Raw genomic sequence first — 21,982 nt, forward strand, 5'->3', positions numbered from 1 at the left:
AAGTCTCATACTGAAGTGTGTATGTGTCGCACGTTTTAGTATGTGAAACAAAGAGTTCATTTACTGTACTTTATTAACGGCACTTCGGTTTGATTTTTTTTTTTTTTGTTTGTTTTTAGTAAGTATTAATATGTTGCCTAAAATGTATTGTTGCGTTCTAATACGGATGGGATTAAGAGTTTTGTTAATTTTTGCGGTCTAGTCCATAAAAACTTATTATTTTTTTAAAATTCATATCTTCTTATGAATTCTTTTTAATTCAGACCCTTTTCTTTGACTGAAATTTGTCGTTGTCTTTTTGATTCGGCATCTTTCAACTTTTCGTTATATTGTTTCTGGCAGTTCGATAAAAAAATTAATTTATCAATAAATTGTTTACTTTTTGTTACATTATTATTTATGTATCAGTGTGTCTCACTCAGAATTCGAGATTGTGTGGAGATCCTTTATTGGATATGAAAAGAAATCTTTGTGGCACATAGCGATATGTTAATTTTAATCGTATTACGTTACTGAATCTCATTAATACAAAATTTCCCTGTTATATTTTGGCATCGCCTCATTCCATCGTTCATTTCTTAAAGATTATTTAAAACATTCTGGTCGTTCGTTGACGCTGATGGCAACGGTCTTAGGGAAATTAAGCAAGCTATTATTGTTTAAGGAAATACTCTTATAAATAATACTCATGTAAGTTAATATAATTGGGTGCACGAGGTTGATGGATGCCATACCTTGTTGAAAAGGTACTTTGTTGCAGGATTCTTCAGGTCTTATGTATAGGAAGATTGAAGTTCAGGATGTAATTGTAATTAACAGGAAGTAACGGATTTGTTTCGTATTTATTGTTGCGAGTAGCAATTGGAAATCCCAATGGATACACCTCTATGTATGACTCATTTCTCTTTTCTTAGCCTTGAGATGGTAAATGTATAAAAGAGTTTATTTATAAGCAGCCTTTGTAGCTTAACATTACAAGGAAATGTTAAGCTACATTTTTCTATTACTTTATTGAGGATTATAAAGTATTATTTTTTGTGTATATTAACTGTATCTCCTTCGTTTGTATATAAGTTTTAAACTTTGAGTAATCGTGATTGTAGAGCCCTAATATGATTTAATCATTATCCGGTAGTCGAAGCGTTTAAGGATAACTGGAACTCTCGTAACCCACAATTCTAGACCTAATACATCTTGTGAGTACAGCATAAGCTTTGTGTCAAGCGTGATAGCGCCGGTGAGGCCAAACAAGCTTTCAAGCGGATAGCTTACGCGCACTTACGTATAGCTAACCGAATGTGTACTAACGTAAGATTTTATAGCATCTACATAATTGTTATTTTGAATAAAATTTGAATAATTTTTTATAAATATGTAAATTTATTCTTAATAACATACAGATTTCTATTTTTCTTCGTAGAATTATTACGGTTTGCGTTTCGTGGAGTCGTATACTCTGTAGATCTGAGCTTGTGATAATTTGTGAAGTACGGGTCGGGAGGGGATTGACTATTAGAGTAGTGGTAGGGGTTAGTCTAAACCAATCAGATTTGTTATTTCTCCATTGATGAATGTGAATTTTGTTGCGCATCGTACACTTTTCAGTGTTTTTCAAAGTTAACTGTTTGTTATTTATGTCTATCGTTAACAAATTGTGTTCGTGTCCGAAATTTAATTAATTATACTGAAAATTTTGTGTCAGCAGAGATTGTGTTTATGTAATTCTACTTTTATGAGTATGTACTAAGGTTTTTTTTACATTAATTCAACAAAATTTATATTACTTAGTTTTACATGTACGATTTTGAGTAAAGCTTTATTTTAAAGGTAGAAGTAAAATATATGAGTTTCCGGAGATTATGTTGATGTTTATGTTTTAACAGATGATTTTTTTATTTATAAATACTTGTAGATACTTTGTGTTAGTGATAGTTTCAAACTGTAATATTTCATCAGAAATTATTTTTACTTTTATTCGTATTCTAAATCGATTAATGAAATAAGATATTTAAATAGATCTCTCTCGACGGCATACGTTTTAGAATTATTGGTTGTATACTGTTAGTATTTCCTGTTCTGAATCCGTTATAGATTACTGGATGGGCCTTCTTTTTTATCAGTCATTTTTTTTTCTAGCTTCCTCATTTAAATAAATATATTGAAATGCACGATTTGTTTGTCAGACAAAAAAATGAGTTCTGTAAAAACGTTGTTCGTAATTTTGGACATCTGTGTTTTGTTTTTTTAACGTTTTGTTTTTTTTCTCATTCTCAATTATAAAATCTTTTCGTGATGTAATATTTTATGTATGTCTGGTAGAAAACTTTTTGTTTTTTTTTTATTGTTATAACTTTACATAATTTTATACAATCTTCACAAATGTTTTTATTGTCAAGTATAGGTTATTGAATGTTGTTTGTGATGAAAATTAGCTTGATTTATATATAAATTTATCGTTTAATTAGTATTGCTTTACAACCTTTCATATAAGATGTGACCACGATTTTTGTACTGTTTGAACTTTTCAAGGTCTTTTATTTATAAAAATTAATCTCGTACTATTTTTGTTCGTGTTTATTTATATTTATTTATTTTCATTATATATATTTGTTCTCATTTTTTACACAATTATATTATTTCATTCTTTTGTTTATTCATATAGGTTTTTTCTATTACTTTATTGAGGATTATAAAGTATTATTTTTTGTGTATATTAACTGCTACTCTGTACTATTTATAAATTAGTTTATTTATAGCGTACTATCTACGTTTTAATATTTCAAATGAGTACTTTATTTTGTTGCATTCCAAATACGATTCTATTTTTGTAAACTCAAGACCGGTATTTTGAAAGCCAGCCCAAACAAAGAAGATGACTTTGGTAACTTATGCATTATAATGATGATAATTATATGAATACAGTTTTCTAATATTTTAACTCAATTTAGACCTTAAATTACGACATTTTATCCTTTCTCTCTGTTACTGAACTACATTCTGTCGTTATGTAATTATTTTTCTCGACGGATACATTCGTGTTTACTTTAATTTCTTTTGGCTTAATTTTCTCATGTTCATTTCACCGGTCGCGCTGGAAAGAAACAAAGAACTTTTGTTTACTGTTTTTTATTTATTCATTTAAGCTACGTATTCGTCATTGTATTCATCGTTTGGTTTCCCTTGTACGCTTGAATTTTGATAGTGACATCGATGCACGTTTTACGAGTTTGATCTTATTCTGCCTTTCTTTCCCCTGATTAAGTAGATTATGCTATCTCAAAATAATGCACTAGAGAAAGTAGGAGTATATGTAACCCTGCTACACCTTTATTGGAGTGAATATTAACACGTCTAGTAAAGGCAGTTATTTGTATACGGATTTGAATACTAGACCGCGGATACCGGTGTTCTTTAGTGGTTGGGTTTCAGTTAACCACACATCTCAAGAATGGTCGAACAGAGACTGTACAAGCCATACATATCATACATTCATTCATCATTTCTTCATACATATCATTCTCATTCACCCTCTGAAGTAATACCGTACGGTGGTTTCGAAGCTAAACAGGAAAAAAATAGTAATATCACGTAATAACACGTACTAATATCGCGTTCAGATGAAAACATACTTAAGAATTAATTTATGTAATTCAATTATTTTTTTGTTTCTAATGGTGCAATTACTTTTTAATTAAGTTCCTTTACTTATCTAATAAAAATGCCAATTTCTATGCATGTAATCACTGTTCTATAACGTATGTAACTGTAGCGGGAAATAAGCTAGGAATAAGGTCCCCCCCCCGTAGAAGTAGAATTGCCTCTTCCTCAAAATTTAATTCACGTTTCCAGTAGGGAAACCGGTTCTAATCAAGGAATGATGGAAGCTTGGTGCTGGTTTTACTTAATGATGTAAATAGTTTTAATTTTTTATTAATATGAACGAAGAAAAATCGTTAAATTTGTGAACGAAAATAAATAAAAACAATTTAAAAAAATATTATCCGAATTTGATAGACATAAAAAATACGTGGACGTATGTAATAATTACTCGTATAATTCTTTTCGTCTTCAATTAGAATTATAACTATATTCCTTCTTTTCAGATTCTGTGTTTTGGTTTCAATTCTTCCATCATATGTTATTATTGTTACATCTTCTGTAAAGGAATTTAGTAATAATTAAAAAGTATTAGAAACAGTATTGTCAATTTATCTCCTAGAAGCCGCTCGGTTGTAGTCGAATATGTAATACTCGGTTGCAGAACATTCTGTAAACAGGACGTTGACCAGAGAAGTCTTTGTGAAGATGTGAAACCGACTGGTACTTATAGATTGGCCTTAAGAGTTGCTTTTCGTACCAGAAGCAACGGCATACGGCATATTACCTCTCCGTTGCTTTCTGCAAATGGAAATTTTAAATTCCTTCTTGTTTTACTTACTTGTATGTATGTATAAGCTGAAGTACATCCAGCCAGATTGTGATGCAATCGGGAACTGAAGATTTCATTAATTCTTCTAGAAATATTTGTCAAATAAGTATCGTTTCGCTAATCTAAATATTTAGTGATTTTAGGTAGATTTCATGAGAAAGCTATCTATTGCAATGGGTACCATGATTCGACTTCCGGAAAATTTCGACATACCTTCGCGTTTCACAGCCTCCAGATCCCAAAACCACCGTCAGTTCAAACGTTTATATATATATATATATAAAAAAATTTCCATAAGAAAGTGATATATATATATATATATATATATATATATTTCACTTTCTTATGGAAACGATAACTGCCGTAATTTTGCCCCAATCACTTAAAAATTGATACATAAAATATAACGACCCAAAATCTCGGTCGATTTCGTTAATCGGCAAAATCCGACCATGGGGGTAGAAATGGTGGAGGGGGGTGTTGTTTGGCTTTTTCGAAAAAAAATATCGCTGTAACTTTCTTATTAAGTAAAATAATTAACGAATTCGTTTAAAATTCCTACTGTTCTTTGGATAAGGACCTAAAACTTATGTAACTAAAGGTTTTTGATATCGCCGACCATTGGCCCAGGGGCTGGAAAAAATACAGTTTCGAAGACAAAAAAATCATACCTCCCTTAATAGCCAGAGTATTGAATCGGTTTAAGGTGTTCGTTAGTCCTCTAAACATTACCTAAAAGTTTTGTCTGAAACGATTTTTGATATTACTAACCTTTACGGCAAGGGATGACCAAAATGTTGTTGTAATTGTAAGAAGGTGAGGCTTGTCGTTTGCAAAACATTTGAAACTTTTTTTTCACATGCAGCCATTGTCGTATTGAGCAAATTTGAAGTTTTTCTTAACTTTTAAGTGAAAATCTTTTTTGTCCCCTGTTTAGCACCGGTGAAATCTATGTCCGCCTTCTGGCGTGCCGAAAGGGATTATTTAATTACTGGGCGGTAAACATATTTTCTTATTCGGTTTGTCAAAATAAAATACGTTTTATTTACAGTAAAACAAAAATAATCATTCTTGATCCAAATAGTTTTTTTTTAATGGAAAACTACTCATAAATTGGACGAAAATAATAAAAAAATTACAATATTAGGAAGATGGTAGAACATATCTTTAAACATGAGTGTTTTTACTTTAATTTATGTTTTTTTACAGATTTCTGTTACGTAATGAAATGATCTTCAAAGAGAGAAAAGCGAATCGGGGATATTTGACTATTCTAGATATTATTAATCTCATTATGAAGCGAATTTTGAGTTTCAAATTCGTCGAAATTATATAAGACGTGAATTATTATTTTTATGTTGAAATTAAAAAACCGTCTTTAACGATTTGAAAACAATATCAGGCGATTGATTGGTTTGACTATTAACAATTTATCAAATAATATGGTTGTTATTAATGGGATTATAGTGCAGAGATATGATTTTATTTCCTTATATGCATTTCACGTTATCGATGAGATATGATTTAATAGACTTTTAACCTGCCTGATATTAGTATAAAAATATGCTTTCAGAAAAAACTTAATTTTTCTGTTATTTATGGTTTAGCTACTGAATATTATTTCTTAATCAGATATTATTACTGTTTGATTCGAATGGAGGGACAAGGATTATATTAATAAAAAGACATCATAAATAAATGGATTAAACACAATTTTAAACTGAATTTGTTCAAAGAATGTCTCATAAGTATGAATTGTTTGTTACTAATGTTAATACTACAATTTTTTAATAGCTGTGTTAACTAAATGTCTGTTTCCTTAGATAATATACATATTATACTTAACAAAATTCATAAGTTTTTATCATGTTAATTGAAGCAACATATTCGCGGTGTTTAAGTGGCCAAATATTAGAACATTCATTCTCCAAGTTTAGCGATCTCTAATCTAATTTTATTGTATGCTTTAGGAATACTATCCAATGATTTGTAGAGATTATTTTAAACAATCTTATCATTCGAATGCTTAGATTTGTAACAATAATGAAAATAAAACAATAACTTCTTTTTGTACGTAAGTGATAAGATTGCTACTTCCTGCTGCGTTTTGCCTTTTGATTGTATTAAACCTTTTCTCTTATTTTCCTTACAATTTTCTTTTATGAGAAGAAGATTTAATATTATTATAATATATATTACTCGTAATTGTAATGTTTTTAACAGAAAAGCGTGTAGTTGTGTAATATTGAAGACGTTTCAGCCTCGCTGTAATTAGTTCGGTCAAAGACTGGTTTGATCTCAACCATACCATCGTTAGTATACAAGGCTTAGGCAGCCCTCTTGAGGCTAATTTAACCAAGTGTTATAGTGTAGTAGCTTGTTCTTTTTCCCCCTTTCAAACATATTGTTGCGTGTTGGCGGTACGAAAAGGATATTGAGAGATATCGAAGGAAATAATTTCTTATATATACAATTTATTACTCTTAAATAGCTTATACAAAATATCAAATCAAATTAAATAAAAAATAATTTAATAACGATTAAATTATAAATACCAAAATACAGAAAAATGCAATGCAGCAAAGTCCTTTGCTGCTGGGTCTTTTTAGTGGACTGGCGGGTAATAAGTAGAAAAATGGGTAATATCCTTGGTTTATGTGAATTTTGGGAATGCGTTCCGATCCAAGGGAGTTTTTGGATGATACAGGCTAGACTTATTCCAGTCTGTGATATTGGGTAAGGAAGCGGATGGAGATAATTGAAATGATCTTATAGTGTCTGTCTCTCTTTTCTTCTTTTAACCTTTGAATAACCATTAGTTCTGAAAATAACTAAGCTTGCGAAAGAACAGACCTTCTTTTTTCTTTAGGAAGAAAGGATAGGTTATAAAAAATCATGGCACAAGCGATCGCTAATAACCTTTCTTAAGAGTTTGCCTGCTAAAAGGGCAGGCTGGCGAGGTTTTATTATTGTGCAGGGTGTTATGGGGCGCCCGGGCGCTGGGTAATTTACAATTATGGAAGAAAATTCGACCTCCCCAGCATTATAAAATTATTAGTGGTCCTAATGAACAGGCGCCTTCAGATCACGGGCAGCGGATTGGGTCGGAATCGTAACCCACTATGGTACCTGAAACAGTTTCAGGACAGAACAGGAGAAAGGGTATAGAGATAGATGGACTGCTCCCTTCTTCCTCCATGGTGTGCCCGATGAATCTTCTTTGGATGAGTTTTTGACCTCTGGAACAAAACTAAAATAGAAAATAAAATTAGTATTTTATAAATATTTTAGTTCTGTGTTGTAATAAGTGAGTATTTTACACTACCTCACGGAGGCTTGTCCAGGACTGTATGGTGGTATTTCCCAGCGTCCTGGGGCTGTGGATCTTCCCAACAGAGATCTCATATATGTTGAAACTGAAACAGCCGCCATCTCGAAGAACTTCATCGATTGTTTTGTTCCAACCTCGCAGACCGTCTTCATCCTGGTATCACTACGAAGTGCGCTGTTCCTGATGAGCGATAGGGCTTCGAAGATTGTCCGCAGGGCATGTTCTGAACCGCTTATACCCTCTTCCCGAGTGCTGCACTCGTTATCCCTCCCCAGGCGAGAAAGGCGGAATGTATAACCTGAAAAATTAAATTTTGTACGGATTACATCGGTTCAGTAGGGGATAAGTGCGACTCTGGAATTTCTAGCCCTTTCGGTTATAAGTAGTATGTACTTCCGAAAAAGGTCAACCGGTCATCCAGAGTCACTCCCAGGTACCAATGCAAAAGGTACAACCTTTTGCATTCAATAGGAACGTCACAGATTTCCAGTCGTTCGGGCTGTTTCACCTTGCTATACGACTATTGATTTTATCTCCACTTGATCCGCCATTTCTTCAGCCCGGCCAGCTGGCCCTGTAGAGTCCTAACCGCGTATAGAAGCACTAGAGCACTGTAGGGCACTGTAGAGCACTAGACGTATAGAAGAACGCTGTATCATCAGAATGGAGGCTGGCTTGCACCCCGGTTATGTAGGGCTCATCCTTAGTATGTACCGTGAAAAGCAAGGGAGACAAAACCGCTCCCTACAGCACCCCAGCAGCAATGGGTCGGTCAGAAGATACTGATTCCCCTACCGCCTCATGGAATTTTCTCCCCATCAGCTACGACTGTAACAGCATGACCAACCCGTCCGACAAGGGGAAGCGCGCGACATGTATAACAAGCTCTCGTGCCACACTTTGGCCACGTCCAGAAATATGACCACAGTGACTCTTCTCTGGTTAAAGCCAGTGGCCACTCTGTCCACGATACGCACCAGCTAATGTGTAATCAAGTGGCCTCGCTGAAAACCAAACTGATCGTGCCTGATTTCCAGCCCCAGATATTCTGTCAGACGTTCCAAGAAAATTATCTCGAAAGACAATACCGAAAGGAAGGACTGTAATTTTAAGGGAAAACTGAGTTTTTACCTAGCGTCGAAACCATACGACTCTAGCAGTCCTCCAGCTGTTTGTATAGTGACTCACCGAGATAATAAAGATAAAGATGACCGCTAGTCCTGTAATCACACACCGCGAGACGTTCCGGAGGGCTCTGGCCTTAATGACATCCGGCCCAGGAGCTTTATCCGGGCCTGTGGCCTTAGTGGCTGAAATGATTTCTTCCTCGCGTACGCAATCAACCTGAGGTATCACACTCACATTAAGTGAGTGATACCCAGCGTAAATCGCACATACTCTCACATAAGTCGCCAAGAAATCCTCGATCCCCATTATCTGGGCTTCATCGAAGACATCAATATTCGGGGAAACTGGTTTTCTAGAGTATCGTTGAAAGTTTCAGGTTTGTAATTGTTCGAGTAGACTAATCCTCTCTACTACGTAGAAAGTGATTTGAGGTCTTGGGTTCTTTCAGACTTTTGCTTATCCGGTAGATTGACCCCATGTTCGCCGAGGCTGACTCGAATAAATCGTGCCATGCTTCCTCCTTGTGTACCTCAAGCATTCATCGGATCCAGGATGATACGGTGTCGTGTGATTAGCCATCGCTTCTCAGCTATTCCCTCAGGTGTACTCTGAGGAAGTTTGTCCCTTACGGTCTGTCGGGCATTTCCTGGCACTAGTGCACAGTTGCTATGTCCTGATCCTCGTAGAAGTATACAGCAGTCTTGTGATGATCCTGGTCGCCACACCACCCCCTCCGTTCCTTGCCATGATGGGCTTTTCTGAAGTCGTCTTTAGATCCTATAAACTTGATAACACATCACAGCCATCAGTTTGACCTCATCAGGATACCACCAATGCAAATGACTCGGCAGACATTTCTATCAGTGTATTTACACAACCTACTATCGGCTTCGTATGATTTCTTCCAACTATGACCACCTACTGTAACGTACAACCCTCAATTATCAAAGTAACCGATTCGTGAAGGCGCTACTCCCGCATCTTCCTCTACTCCCCGCGTCTTTGTATGAAGGTTTCACACAAAAGTTGTTCCCATATTTAACTATACATTCGGATCATTATTTGATTGGGTCTTTTAAACAACAAAAATATGATTTTCATATCAACAAAACAAATGTTGATCGCAACGACAATTTTGTCCTACAATTCAGTTTACTTACTTACAAGAGGACTTTACTCAAAGTCCTCTTGATTTACTGAAAAATCAAGAAACAAATTCACAAATTTAATAAGTTTCTAATGAAAATATACCCTATCTCTCTGCTGTGGTCCGCTTTTGGGAGCGAGGTCAATGCGTACACCCTTCCACATCGCAGCTCCATCACAGAGTTCTCAACAAATCCATTCTCATCTTCTCACATCAGGAAAAATGTCATGCGTATTACAGCCATCGGACGATTCATTCTACCTGATCTGCCATAAATGAAAAACTTGGTCGTCTATTTTTTTTATGCGCCCAGAGGTAAATTGGCCTACCTTCTTGGCATCATAACGTAAATGGCGCAAGGATCAATGTGCTTAATACCAGAAGTAACAATGACCAACTCTAGAGAGACAGTCCTATAGGCATAAATCACAGATAAACAATAGGAGAAGCTGGGATCTCAATAAAATTACCTATAACATTTGTGCCTTATCCGATGAGTCCATGCAGATGCAGCATACAACATTATAGTTTGCTATAATGCTGTTCGGTGTTCTAAAAGGTGTTCTTATATAGAACACGCATGGTTCTAAAATTAAGCCCCCAATCAGGGTGAACTGCTCTCCGAACACCGAAAAAAGCATTACAAGCTTCTTTGGCAGCATATCGAAAGTGCTCCTTGAAATCGAAGATTCTTATCAAAGATAACACCTAGATATTTCTGTAGCGGAACATATCTAATTCGATGACCTGTCATTGATACACGAGGTCGTCGTGTAACTGCTAGTCTACTCTTGAGCAACACCATCGTTGTTTTCTCTGGGCTAAACACCACCTTATGTTGTACACTACGCAACGGGAATATCTTGCAAGGTTGAACTGACCTGAATTCGATCTCATTTAACCAGCAAAAGCTCATCCCGCATACCGCGACGACCAGTTAAGGAAGCTATTAAAATGTTAGAAGATAAATTGAAAGAAATAAATAGTAACGGAAGTCTCGACTAAGAGATTGTAGATACATTGAGCGTTATCTTAGATCAAAACCAGTTTAAATTCAACAACAGAATATTTACACCACAAGAAGGACTAGGAGTAAGAAACCCCTTTAAAATGAATTTTAAGTGAATTCTTTATTCAATATATAGAAGAAAAATGTATATAGAGGATATTATAAAATTGTGACTGTTTAGAATATGTATGTAAATGAGTCGATGATAATAGTAAAGGATAAAAACGGAAACAAAGGAGTTTTAATGTTAAATAGAATTAATAAAAAACATAAAACTTCGAAGTTTACAATGGAAAAAGAAGAAAACAATGCGATAGACACTTTAGATTTGACAATAAAAAGAAAGCCAGAACTATAATTAGGTATATGTCGAAAATCCACGTACACAGATAACATTATAAATGCAAAATTCAACCATCACGGGAACACAAATTAGCTGCGTTTAGACATATGTTCAATAAAGCAATCGGTTTACCGTTAAGGAAGGTGGAATACAAAAAAATAACTGGATATTTTCTATCAAGTAGCAGAGTGAATAATGATTATGAAAAAAAAGAATAATAAGGAAACTATTTCGAAAGTTAAAAAAAGAAAAAGAGGAACGACTATGGGTCAAAAGAATAAAAACGGAATTTAGCAAAATTTACATTCACGGGAGAAGAAATATATAAACTAAAGGATTTTTTAAAGAAATTTAACATACGTTTAGCATTTATCGAAAATAATATTATCAGGAATAGATTTAAAAATGATATAGAAGAAAGTCAAACTACAACAAAAATGTAATCCTATCCCACTAAAGGACATTATTTGTATGTGGGTCTGTGTGTGTATCCGTCTCGTTTAGTTTAGCACCGGAATGTACCGATCGCTAGCGGAATATATCCCGATTCGTTAGTATCAATTTCTGGAGCTAAATTTCTAATTTAACTTTCGTTATATCGATTTTCATCATTAAAAAAAGAATATTTTTACACAAGAGGTAATCAATTTTGGACACCTAATAATCCCATTCCGAGACGCCGCCCTCCGCAGTTATTAGTATTTCAAATAATATGTGATTGTAACGCGATGTATGCAGGACAAACGGGATGAAGATTTAAAACAAGATTTAATGAACATACTCGTGTAAGGTCATATAAATACGAAAAAAAAAAGATTAAAATTATGCAACACATTTGATAGAAAAGGAATATCCCCATTCAAATGGTAAAATCCAAAATAAAGAATCAGAAAGATTAGTTTCAAGAAATTGTATAACGTTAAAGCGGGGGAGGGACAAAGCAGAAGAGGCCATGACCGTAGGGATGGGGAGAAGCTACAAGGGAAGACTGTGTAAAGAGTAGACGGACATATTCCGAAACGCGTTAACTACGGATGTTAAGAGTGACAATGCTAGGAAGGGAAAGAAATATAACACTGATATCAATCCTAATTTTATTTTTAATACTAATTTAATTTTTATGTATTAACAAAACAAGTAGTTGCACTTTTATGTTTTCCAGTGTGATTTAATGTATAATTAATTTTTTTTTTGTATTAATATTTCTTCTATTTTTTAAATTACTTTATCTCCTGTCCTTGCTGTCTGATTTCAGTTATAAGGCTATAATACGCTCTTGCTGATTAAGGTTCAAAGTGAGTAACTTAGATACTTCATTCGAATAGCTCAGGTTATTTACCTAAATATTTTTTTTAATCGGATATAGGTAGGTTTCATTTAATTTCGTTATCGTTTGTTCCGTTATTCTTTAAATGATACGATTTTTCGAGAAGGTTTTCTTACTGATTTATATTTAGAATAATTACAGCTGGGAAGTGATTTTTGTTAATTATTTATAAAACTGTTGATCCAAGAACGTTTATAAAATTTAGCAAGAAATTTATTTATTTATCCAAAACCAAGAAAAATATTCAAAAAATGTGTTACCAACCTGATACTTGTCAGTCTGTGAGTTAAAAAAAAAAAACATGAGAAACTTTGAACTTGTTTTTTCAAAAGTAAAGTAATACAGGAATTCAGTCGTCTGAAAGGGATTTTCTCTTTCATTAATTACTCGCTATTATTAAGCGACTTCGGTAATTGGAGGAGGGGGTTTACGTTTAGTTAATGTTTAATTCCATTTGTGTAGTCTGATACAATCGAATAAGTTTTAATTGTTCGAAAGTAAAGAAAAATCTGATGTGGACACCACATGACTTCATTGTACACATATTAAATTACGTATACAAATTTAAAAAAAATGAAACTTACATTTAAATAATTATATTTAAATTAAAAAACAAAAGGAGATGAATTCTGATTCGAACTGATGTGGCTTTCCCTTATAAATCCAAATATTTCATTAATTAAAATTTCATTTGGCATAACACTGGAACCAATGAAAATAAGTACCACATATGATATATCTTGAAAAGCTGTCAATGAAGGCTTATTACTGCAGTTAAGAAAAAGTCCAAAATCCAATTTTTTTGGATTTTGACTTTTTTGGGCACTTTTGATTCAGTCGATTGCAATCAAAAGCGTAGATGCACAACTATTGTACTAAATACAAAATTTCAACATTCTACGGCGAATCGTTTTTGAGTTATGCGAGATACATGCGTATTACGTACGTACAGACTCACTCCGAAATTGGTAAAAATGGATATTTCCGCTGAAATCTGAAAACCGAAATTTTTTGCGATTACAATACTTCCTTGTACGAAGTACAAATAAAAATATAAATGTAATTAACCCTGCAACCGGTAAGCGTCTCGATCGCTACTCATTTATGCGTAGCTGAACTGCTAGAGTCACGATCGCGAGGCATTACGTATGTCTTTACTAATTTCGTTATAGCACTGTTATTTTTTGGTTATCTACTATATATTTTAATACTACTTAATACGAGGAAAGTCTGTACTATTTAAATATCACATCATTTGATGATGTTTGATTATTAAAACTTGTTGGAAACAACAAGTTTTAATAATCGACAAACGACGACTGTATTTTTAGTCAGCTGGCTGTTGAGGTTAGTTATTTACAGTCGATAACGATTTCGGTTTTGCATTTAGTTCGCGAAAATGAGTAAATTATCGAGATCATGTGCAATTCGTGATTATTTATTTAAGTTAGAAGGTGATGAAGACAGTGACATATGGTTAAGTGACATGATTTGGATACTCTTAGTGAATTGTCATCACAAAGTGGAGAGTTATGGGAATCTAGGCTAAGTGACGTGTGTAGTGATGATGAAGGTGGTTTGGGTCACAATGAATCTGCAAGTGATAACGAATCTGTGGTGCAGGAAGCACAACCTAAGTGGATAAGAAGCTATCCACCTGAGCCAGTGTTCTGTGTAAGTGAGAATTTCAAGGTTCGAAACCCAGGTATAAAAGATGGCCTCCTATAAATAGCCCTCCAATAAGTTATTTTTGTCTATTTTCATAAATGCCATTAAGAATTTATTGGTCAATGAAACCAATAAATATGCAAAGAGAAGTATGAGAAAAAAGAGGGGATCAGGGAAGATGGGACCCTTTTCTAGGCTACCAAAATGAAAGGACACAGCTGTTTTTGAAATGAAGAAATTCATTTCATTAGTAGGAAATGTGGACCTGAATCCAAAAAACAATATGCAACATTACTGGAGTACATGTAGGACTCGAGCAGCACCATTTTTTCCTAGTGTCATGTCTTTGAATCGATTTCAATTGATTTCAGCAATGTTTCATGTTAGTTCTAAAGTTTATATTCCTCCAGGCCAACCAGATCACGACCCATAGTATAAAGTAAGATCATTTCTTGACTCTATGAATGAGTCCTTCGAAAGACATTTTATACCCAAACAAAACTTGTCAATTGATGAATTGGTATGAGAAATAGGTTTGTTCATATCCAGTATATGCCTAATTAAAAGGCACGCCAGGTTCGGCATATAGAAATTTGACATCTGTGAAAATGAGAACAGTTACGTTTATCATACTGAACTGTATAGTGGAAGACAGTTTTTAGCTGATTGCAATGATCCTTTCACAGAAAAAGGTATAATGCATCTGTTTACTATCAGTAATTAATTGAATAAAGACTACTATCTATACCGATATATTTATACAAAACTCCCGTTAGCGCAAAGATTACTTGATAATAACCCTTTTCTCACGGGAACAATAAATGAAGGTTCTAAAGATCTGTCTAAGCCCTTTCTAGCTATTAAAATACAACGACAAAGCTCAATTTATTTTAGAAAACTAAATATACTCTTAGTTGGTTACAAAGAAAAACCCACCCGAAAACCAGTTTACCTGATAAGTACCGATTTATGTACTATAATATGTGTAAAATCTAAAGGCAGGTCCTCCCTACAAGCGTCTCTACTTGCTTCCTCTACCCCATTCCTGTAACCCTCATTCGGAACATACGTTACTCTTTTTTCTCTGTTTTAGCCTCCGGAACCAGCGTAAGTTATTACTTCAGAGGATAATATCTATAAATGTAAATGAAGTGTAGGCTTGTACAGTTTCAAGTCAACCATTCCTGAGATGTGTGGTTAATTGAATCCCAACCACCAAAGAACACCGATTTCCACGATCTAGTATTCAAATCTTCATAAAGGTATCTGCCTTTAGTAGGATTTGAACCTTAGAACTCTGGACTTCGAAATTAGCTGACTGCGATGACGCCTTCACCACTAAACCAACCCGGTGGGGAACACATGTTGCTGGTTGTCACAAAGTAATGCGTACGTGCTATTTAAAAATAATTTTCGTAAATAACTACGCCACGTCAGAGAAAATCATAGCATAGCCTGTAATAAATAAGCAACTCTTTCGTATAATTTTGTATTACGTCATTGTTACTATTTATTTATAGCAAAACCTTAGTTTATTTTAACATACTTGAAAAATAAACATATACGATCAATAAATAAATTACTTCATGTACTTCTTGAACAAAATATTAGGCATAAATAATTTTATTTGCAATAAAAAATTACCAGAAAATATTTCTTTACTACAATAGCGACTTCATAAGTAAGTACGGTACAAGCCACTGAAAATTAATTGACGTAACTTTTGGAATACACTAAGGCTACTGGTGTGAGGAAAAGTCGCCGAGTGATGTTAAGAGCAGTGGAGGGGATACCATAGCTTACTAAGGACCCGCCTTCAGATATTACATACACTATAGTATTTTGCTATTATGTATGTGAGTTATTTCGTTTTATGTAGAGCTTAGTTGAAAGAACTGATTTTCATTGAATTAGCGTCAAAATATTTTTTAAAGCGTGAAGAATTATAAGCTACCATCATGCTGAGACATTTATACTTTGCGCGCAATATCTATGTCGAAGTGGATGGGATTAACTTTTTGTAAGGTTGAGGAGTCAAAACTTTTTTTTAAATTAAATAATTTCAGTTATAAAATGTATTTGGAAAGGTTAATAGAAATGTTCTTCGGAGAATAAAGTACTTATAAAGTACTTATTTATTGTTGACTGCGGTGAGCCGTCACTTTAGGATAGACAGAATCAGGTATTAGCATCTTATTTTACCCGCCTAAAGGGACAGCCAAATCACCCGGCTTTTGCCGCAGTTCTTGAAAATACTTATTTTCGAATATATGAGGACCGTCTACGTTATGGACGTATTATGGTACGTATAATGGAGGTATTCGTACCCGACGTTTCCTGCACCATATGAATCTTAAAGCACCTTCCATTTTTCCTATTTATCCGTGTTCATATCCTCCTTGGACAATCAGTCTTATTAATTTTATGCTTGACCTCACGATATACAATAAAGCATCAACACCCTCTGTTTTCTTTCAGCAAATGTTTCTCCATATTCTTTCAAAGACAAACCCAGACGCAGTAGTATACACAGATGGATCGAAACTACGATACCGCTCGATGCGTATATATTGTTAATGACCGAACCTACATGTTTGGTCTACCCGGTCTTGCGAGTGTCTTTTGTGCTGATCTATACGCTGTACATAATGCTTTGAATATCATTAACCCTAAGTACAGTCATATCCTCATTTGTGGCGAATTGTGTAGTGCTCTCCAAGCCTTAGAAAAATTTATTCCAGACATCATATCATCACCGATATCTACAATGCAATGGCCGAGTTGAACCATCGCAACATACAAGTGAGTTTCTGCGGGATCTCCAGTCACGTAGAGATTCCGGGTAATGAACGTGCAGATTCCGCTGCGAAAGTCGCATATAGTCAACTGTCCTTCACTACCCGTGTTACTTCATCTGACTTATCTGTTACTTCATTAAACATATCAAACACGCACTTATCTGCATATCCACATCGCGCAAACAAACTTCGCTATATCAAAGATACTGTGTTGCCATGGGATTCCTCCCACAGGAAAACTCGCCGAGAGGAAGTGGTCCTATGCCGATTGCGGATAGGAAATACGAGACAGCTACTCAGGGGTACCTGATGTCAGCAGAAAATGTACATATATGCGTACGATGCAAGTGCCGCTTGACTGTGCGCCACATTCCTGTGGATTGCATCCATACGTTATGCGGTCTTGCGTCGTAAATTTAAATTGCCCAGGAATTTTCGTCAAATCCTGGGCAATAATATAGAAGTTTTGGACCAGATATTTTTATTTCTCGTAAGTATTATTATTTTACATACTTTTTAATGGTGTTCTAAAAATTTTCTATTTTGTACAGTAATCGTATATTTTGTCTTTGTTTTTATTATTTTAGTTTGAGTTTTAATTTTGTTTTTAAAGTTCTACTTTAAGTTTCTATTTTGTTTTAATTTTTTTGTTGTCTTATTTGATTTTATATTTTATTTTTATATTTCCTATTTTTGTTTTCCGGGTGATGAAAACCTGAAACTGTTTTTCACCAAAAAGAAAAAATGTACTGTGTAGTTCTAACATAATGATCTGTAGTACTAACATAATTTTATGGGAATTTATTTAAACATGCATTTCTATTTTGTAATACGTTTTCCTTGTTGATATAAACATCCTTGATGTTTTCCTGCAAATCACTTAAAATCTTCATTTCTTTTTTTATGTACAAATAATCACGTAATTGCGACCGCTTATATAATGGTTACGTTTGAATATCCTTAGTCTTATAAGTGGAGAATTTTTTCAATTTAGTGTGTGATGAGTTCTCTAATTGTTTGATTATAATTCTGAAATTGGCAAAATATAATTACAAAGAAATTACTAAAGTTATTAAATTACACAACAACACTATTATAAATCATTAATTCATCGCAGAAGCTGTTGAAATGTATACATGGGAATATGGAAATGGAATTTTGTAACGTATGAAAAGTGCCATGCCGTGCTGGGATTCGAGCTCGAGATCCTCGGTTGAAAGGCGTAGACTTTACCATTCCGCCATGCAGATAAGCATAATTTGACTTAAATTATAACATTCCATTTTCCGGAAAACTAAGTTGAGTTTTATTTTGAAAGTTTCAAATATGTACATGCAGTTATTTTTGTAGGTGAAATAATTACCGTGATTCTTTTTACAAATTTAGATCCGTTTATGTCCAAACTAATTGTCTAACTAAATCTTGATAACGTAGACTGGAATAAAATGTTCAGCATTTTAAACAATTTTGGGTTCAAGTATAGAGATAGAAGAACATTTGCTAACATTTACAGGAACCAAACTACAACAGTAATAATCAAAGAGCATAAGAAAGAAGCTGTAATAAAAAAGGGAGTCAGACAAGTATGTTCCCTAACCCTTTTACATTTTAATCTTTACATAGAACTAGCAGTTAATTATGTTAAAGAACAGTTTAGATCCGGAGTAACAGTGCCAGGTGAAAAGATAAAGATTCTACGATTTGCTTATGATATAGTAATTCTAGCTGAGAGTAAAAAAGATTTAGAAGAAACAATGAGTAGCTTGGATGAAGTCCTAGGCAAGAACTGCCACATGAAAATAAACAAGAACTAAATGAAAGTAATGAAGTGTAGTAGAAATAACGAAGATGGACCACTGAATATAAAAATAGGAAGAGAAAAGATTATGGAGGTAGAAGAATTTTGCTATTTGGGAAGTAGAATTATTAAAGATGGATGAAGCAGGAGCGATATAAAATGCCTAATAGCACAGGGGAAACGATCCTTCATTCAGAAATATAATTTGTTTACATCAAAAATTAATTTAAACGTCAAGAAAACATTTTTGAAAGTATAGGTTGGAGCGTAGTTTTATATAGAAGTGAAACTTGGACGACCGGACTACCTGAAAAAAAAGATTAGAAGCTTTTGAAATGTGGTGCTATAGGAAAATGTTAAAAATCAGATGGATGGATAAAGTGACAAATGAAGAGGTGTTGTGGCAAATTAATGAAGAAAGAAACATTTGGAATAATGAAGCAATGTAAGGCATCTTGGAATAGTCGCTTTGATATTGAAGGGACAAGTAGATGGGAAAGATTGTGCAGGAAGGTAATATTTGGAATATGTAAAACCAATTGTTAGGGACGTAGGATGTAGGGGATATACCGAAATGAAATGACTGGCACTAGAGAGGGAATCTTGGAGAGCTGCATTGAACCAGTCAAATGACTGAAGACAAAAAATAGTAAATAAATATTACAGCGATCTATTTCACCCTAGGTATATTATATTAATTCTATTAAAATTTCCAGCAAATATGTTATTGAACTATTAGTTTTTATAATTACTATAATTTTAATTATATAAGAAGCAGAACAATATTTGTGTTCATCTCATTATTAAATAATAATAATATTATTATTATGGTAATAAATGAAACCATATAAATTTGCTCATGTATTTTATTAAAATAAAATTATATGTTGTTCTCACCATTAGTATAGTACTGCATTTTTAAATTAGTTTTAGTGAATTCAGTTTATAAAACAATCTTAAATTACTGCATGGTTTAAATAGCAGCTTATAACCTTATGCAGCTAAATTACTAAGTTTACTGTTTATATGAAGAAACTGTGTTTAATGTATTGTAAACTAAACAAAAACAATGGGCTGTTTTACTCACTCTTGTTGTACATGCTATATTAATAATTTATTGAAGTTGTAGTTTATTTTGTTGGCGTTAGTTGAATTTCTGAAGAATGTACTTTTTAAATGAATTTTAATTTTATTATTTATTTAGATTTACTGATATTTTAAAAGTAGAAAAGCATTTTTATAACCAAAAGCTTATAATAATAAATATTTACTAATAATAATACACTGTTTGTAAAATGAATTCTGTTGAAATAATTTTAGAAGTCATAATTGTAAATTTTGTCTTAAGTAAACAAATATTTTAAAAGTAATGTCAATTAAAGAAGAGTATGCAATAACATATAGATATTTGTATTCTTAAAAATAAACACCATCTCTTCATCCAAATAAGCAGTTGTCGTTCCATAATAAAGAAAAAATTTTTTTTTAAATAAAAATTTCTATTTTCACGGGCTTACTCATAATATTAATTTGTTTTTGTGCTGTCTGTCCATCACAATTTAATTGAAAAAGCAGCCAAATCAATTTTAATAACTTGCAAGATATTTTTGTCATTACTGGAATTTTTAGGTTTACATTGTATTTTATGTAAATCTTAAAATTCTAGTAATGACAAAAAATGTCATGTAATTTTGCTGGATCTACTATTGAGTGCTTTCCCTGATGATGGGGTAGGGCTCACTAACCAGATGGTTGGAGGATACTGTGGAAATAAAATACCAGAGTTAGACAATAACCAGCAATCGGGTCAATAGCCTCAAAGGCAGAGAAGGAACTAACTGTTTTCCCAAAGGCTGCAGCAAATCAGGTTAAAACAATTTTTGAAATAGCAGTGTTACTGAATAACACAACCATATCGGAGAGGTATCTGTTGAGAGCCAGACTAAGGAATGATTCCTGAAAGAGGGCAGCAGCTCTTTCAGTAGTTGTTAGGGGCGTGAGTCACAATGACTTAAACGGCCATATCAACATCACTCAGTCCTCTGAGTACTGCACAGCTGAAAGCAATGGAAAACTACAGCTGTTTTTTTTTCCAAGAAAATGTGGCTCTCTGCATTTTCACATAGCAATAATGGCCTTCCTTGGTAAAATATTCCGGAGGTAAAATAGTCCCCCGTTTGGATCTCCGGGTGGGGACTACTAAGGAAGGGGTCACCACAAATTAAAAAAATAACATTCTACGAGTCGGAACGTGGAATGTTAGAAGCTTAAAAAAGGTTGGTAGGGTAGAAAATTTAAAAAGGGAAATGGGTAGGACAAATGTGGATATAGTAGGAATTAGTGAGGTTCGATGGGAAGAGGAAGGCGACTTTTGGTCAGGTGATTTTAGAGTAATTAACTCAGCGTCAAATAATGGGCAGGCAGGAGTAGGTTTCGTGATGAACAAGAAGATAGGGAGGAGAGTGGAGTATTTCAAGACGCATAGCGATAGAATCATTGTAATAAGGATAAAATCAAAACCTAAACCGACAACGATTGTTAACGTCTATATGCCCACAAGCGCCCATGATGATGATGAGGTAGAGTGTGTATACGAAGAGATTGATGAAGCAATTAAACACGTAAAAGGAGATGAAAATTTAATAATAGTTGGAGATTGGAATGCAAGCATTGGAAAAGGCAAGGAAGGAAATATAGTGGGTGAATACGGGCTGGGCAAAAGGAATGAAAAAGGGGACCGACTTATAGAGTTTTGCACAAAGTATAATTTAGTAATTGCCAACACCCACTTTAAAAATCATAATAGAAGAATATACACTTGGAAAAACCCAGGCGATACTGCAAGGTATCAGATAGATTATATCATGGTTAAGCAAAGATTTAGAAATCAACTCGTTGACTGCAAAACTTACCCTGGAGCAGACATTGATAGCGACCATAATTTGGTGATAATGAAATGTAGATTGGGGTTTAAAAACCTGAAGAAAAGGTGTCAGATGAATCG

General features: G+C 33.8%; 1 protein-coding gene across 6 annotated transcripts in view; it reads left to right on the plus strand.

The window, feature by feature from the left end:
• Positions 1 to 21,982, plus strand: part of phtf (putative homeodomain transcription factor) — a 169,136-nt gene that overhangs the window by 42,815 nt on the left and 104,339 nt on the right. Inside the window, exon 1 of one of the 6 annotated variants that reach the window (XM_075359816.1) lies at positions 1,584 to 1,736. The exons of 4 other annotated variants lie outside the window; for them this stretch is intronic. The gene's annotated coding sequence lies outside the window, so the exon portion shown is untranslated. Of the gene's footprint in view, positions 1 to 1,583; positions 1,737 to 21,982 lie in introns of those variants that run through there. One more of the 6 variants, XM_075359768.1, reaches the window with a different exon arrangement.

The sequence above is a fragment of the Lycorma delicatula genome, chromosome 1 (genome assembly GCF_047948215.1).
Source record: "Lycorma delicatula isolate Av1 chromosome 1, ASM4794821v1, whole genome shotgun sequence".
Taxonomy (NCBI): Eukaryota; Metazoa; Arthropoda; class Insecta; order Hemiptera; family Fulgoridae; genus Lycorma; species Lycorma delicatula.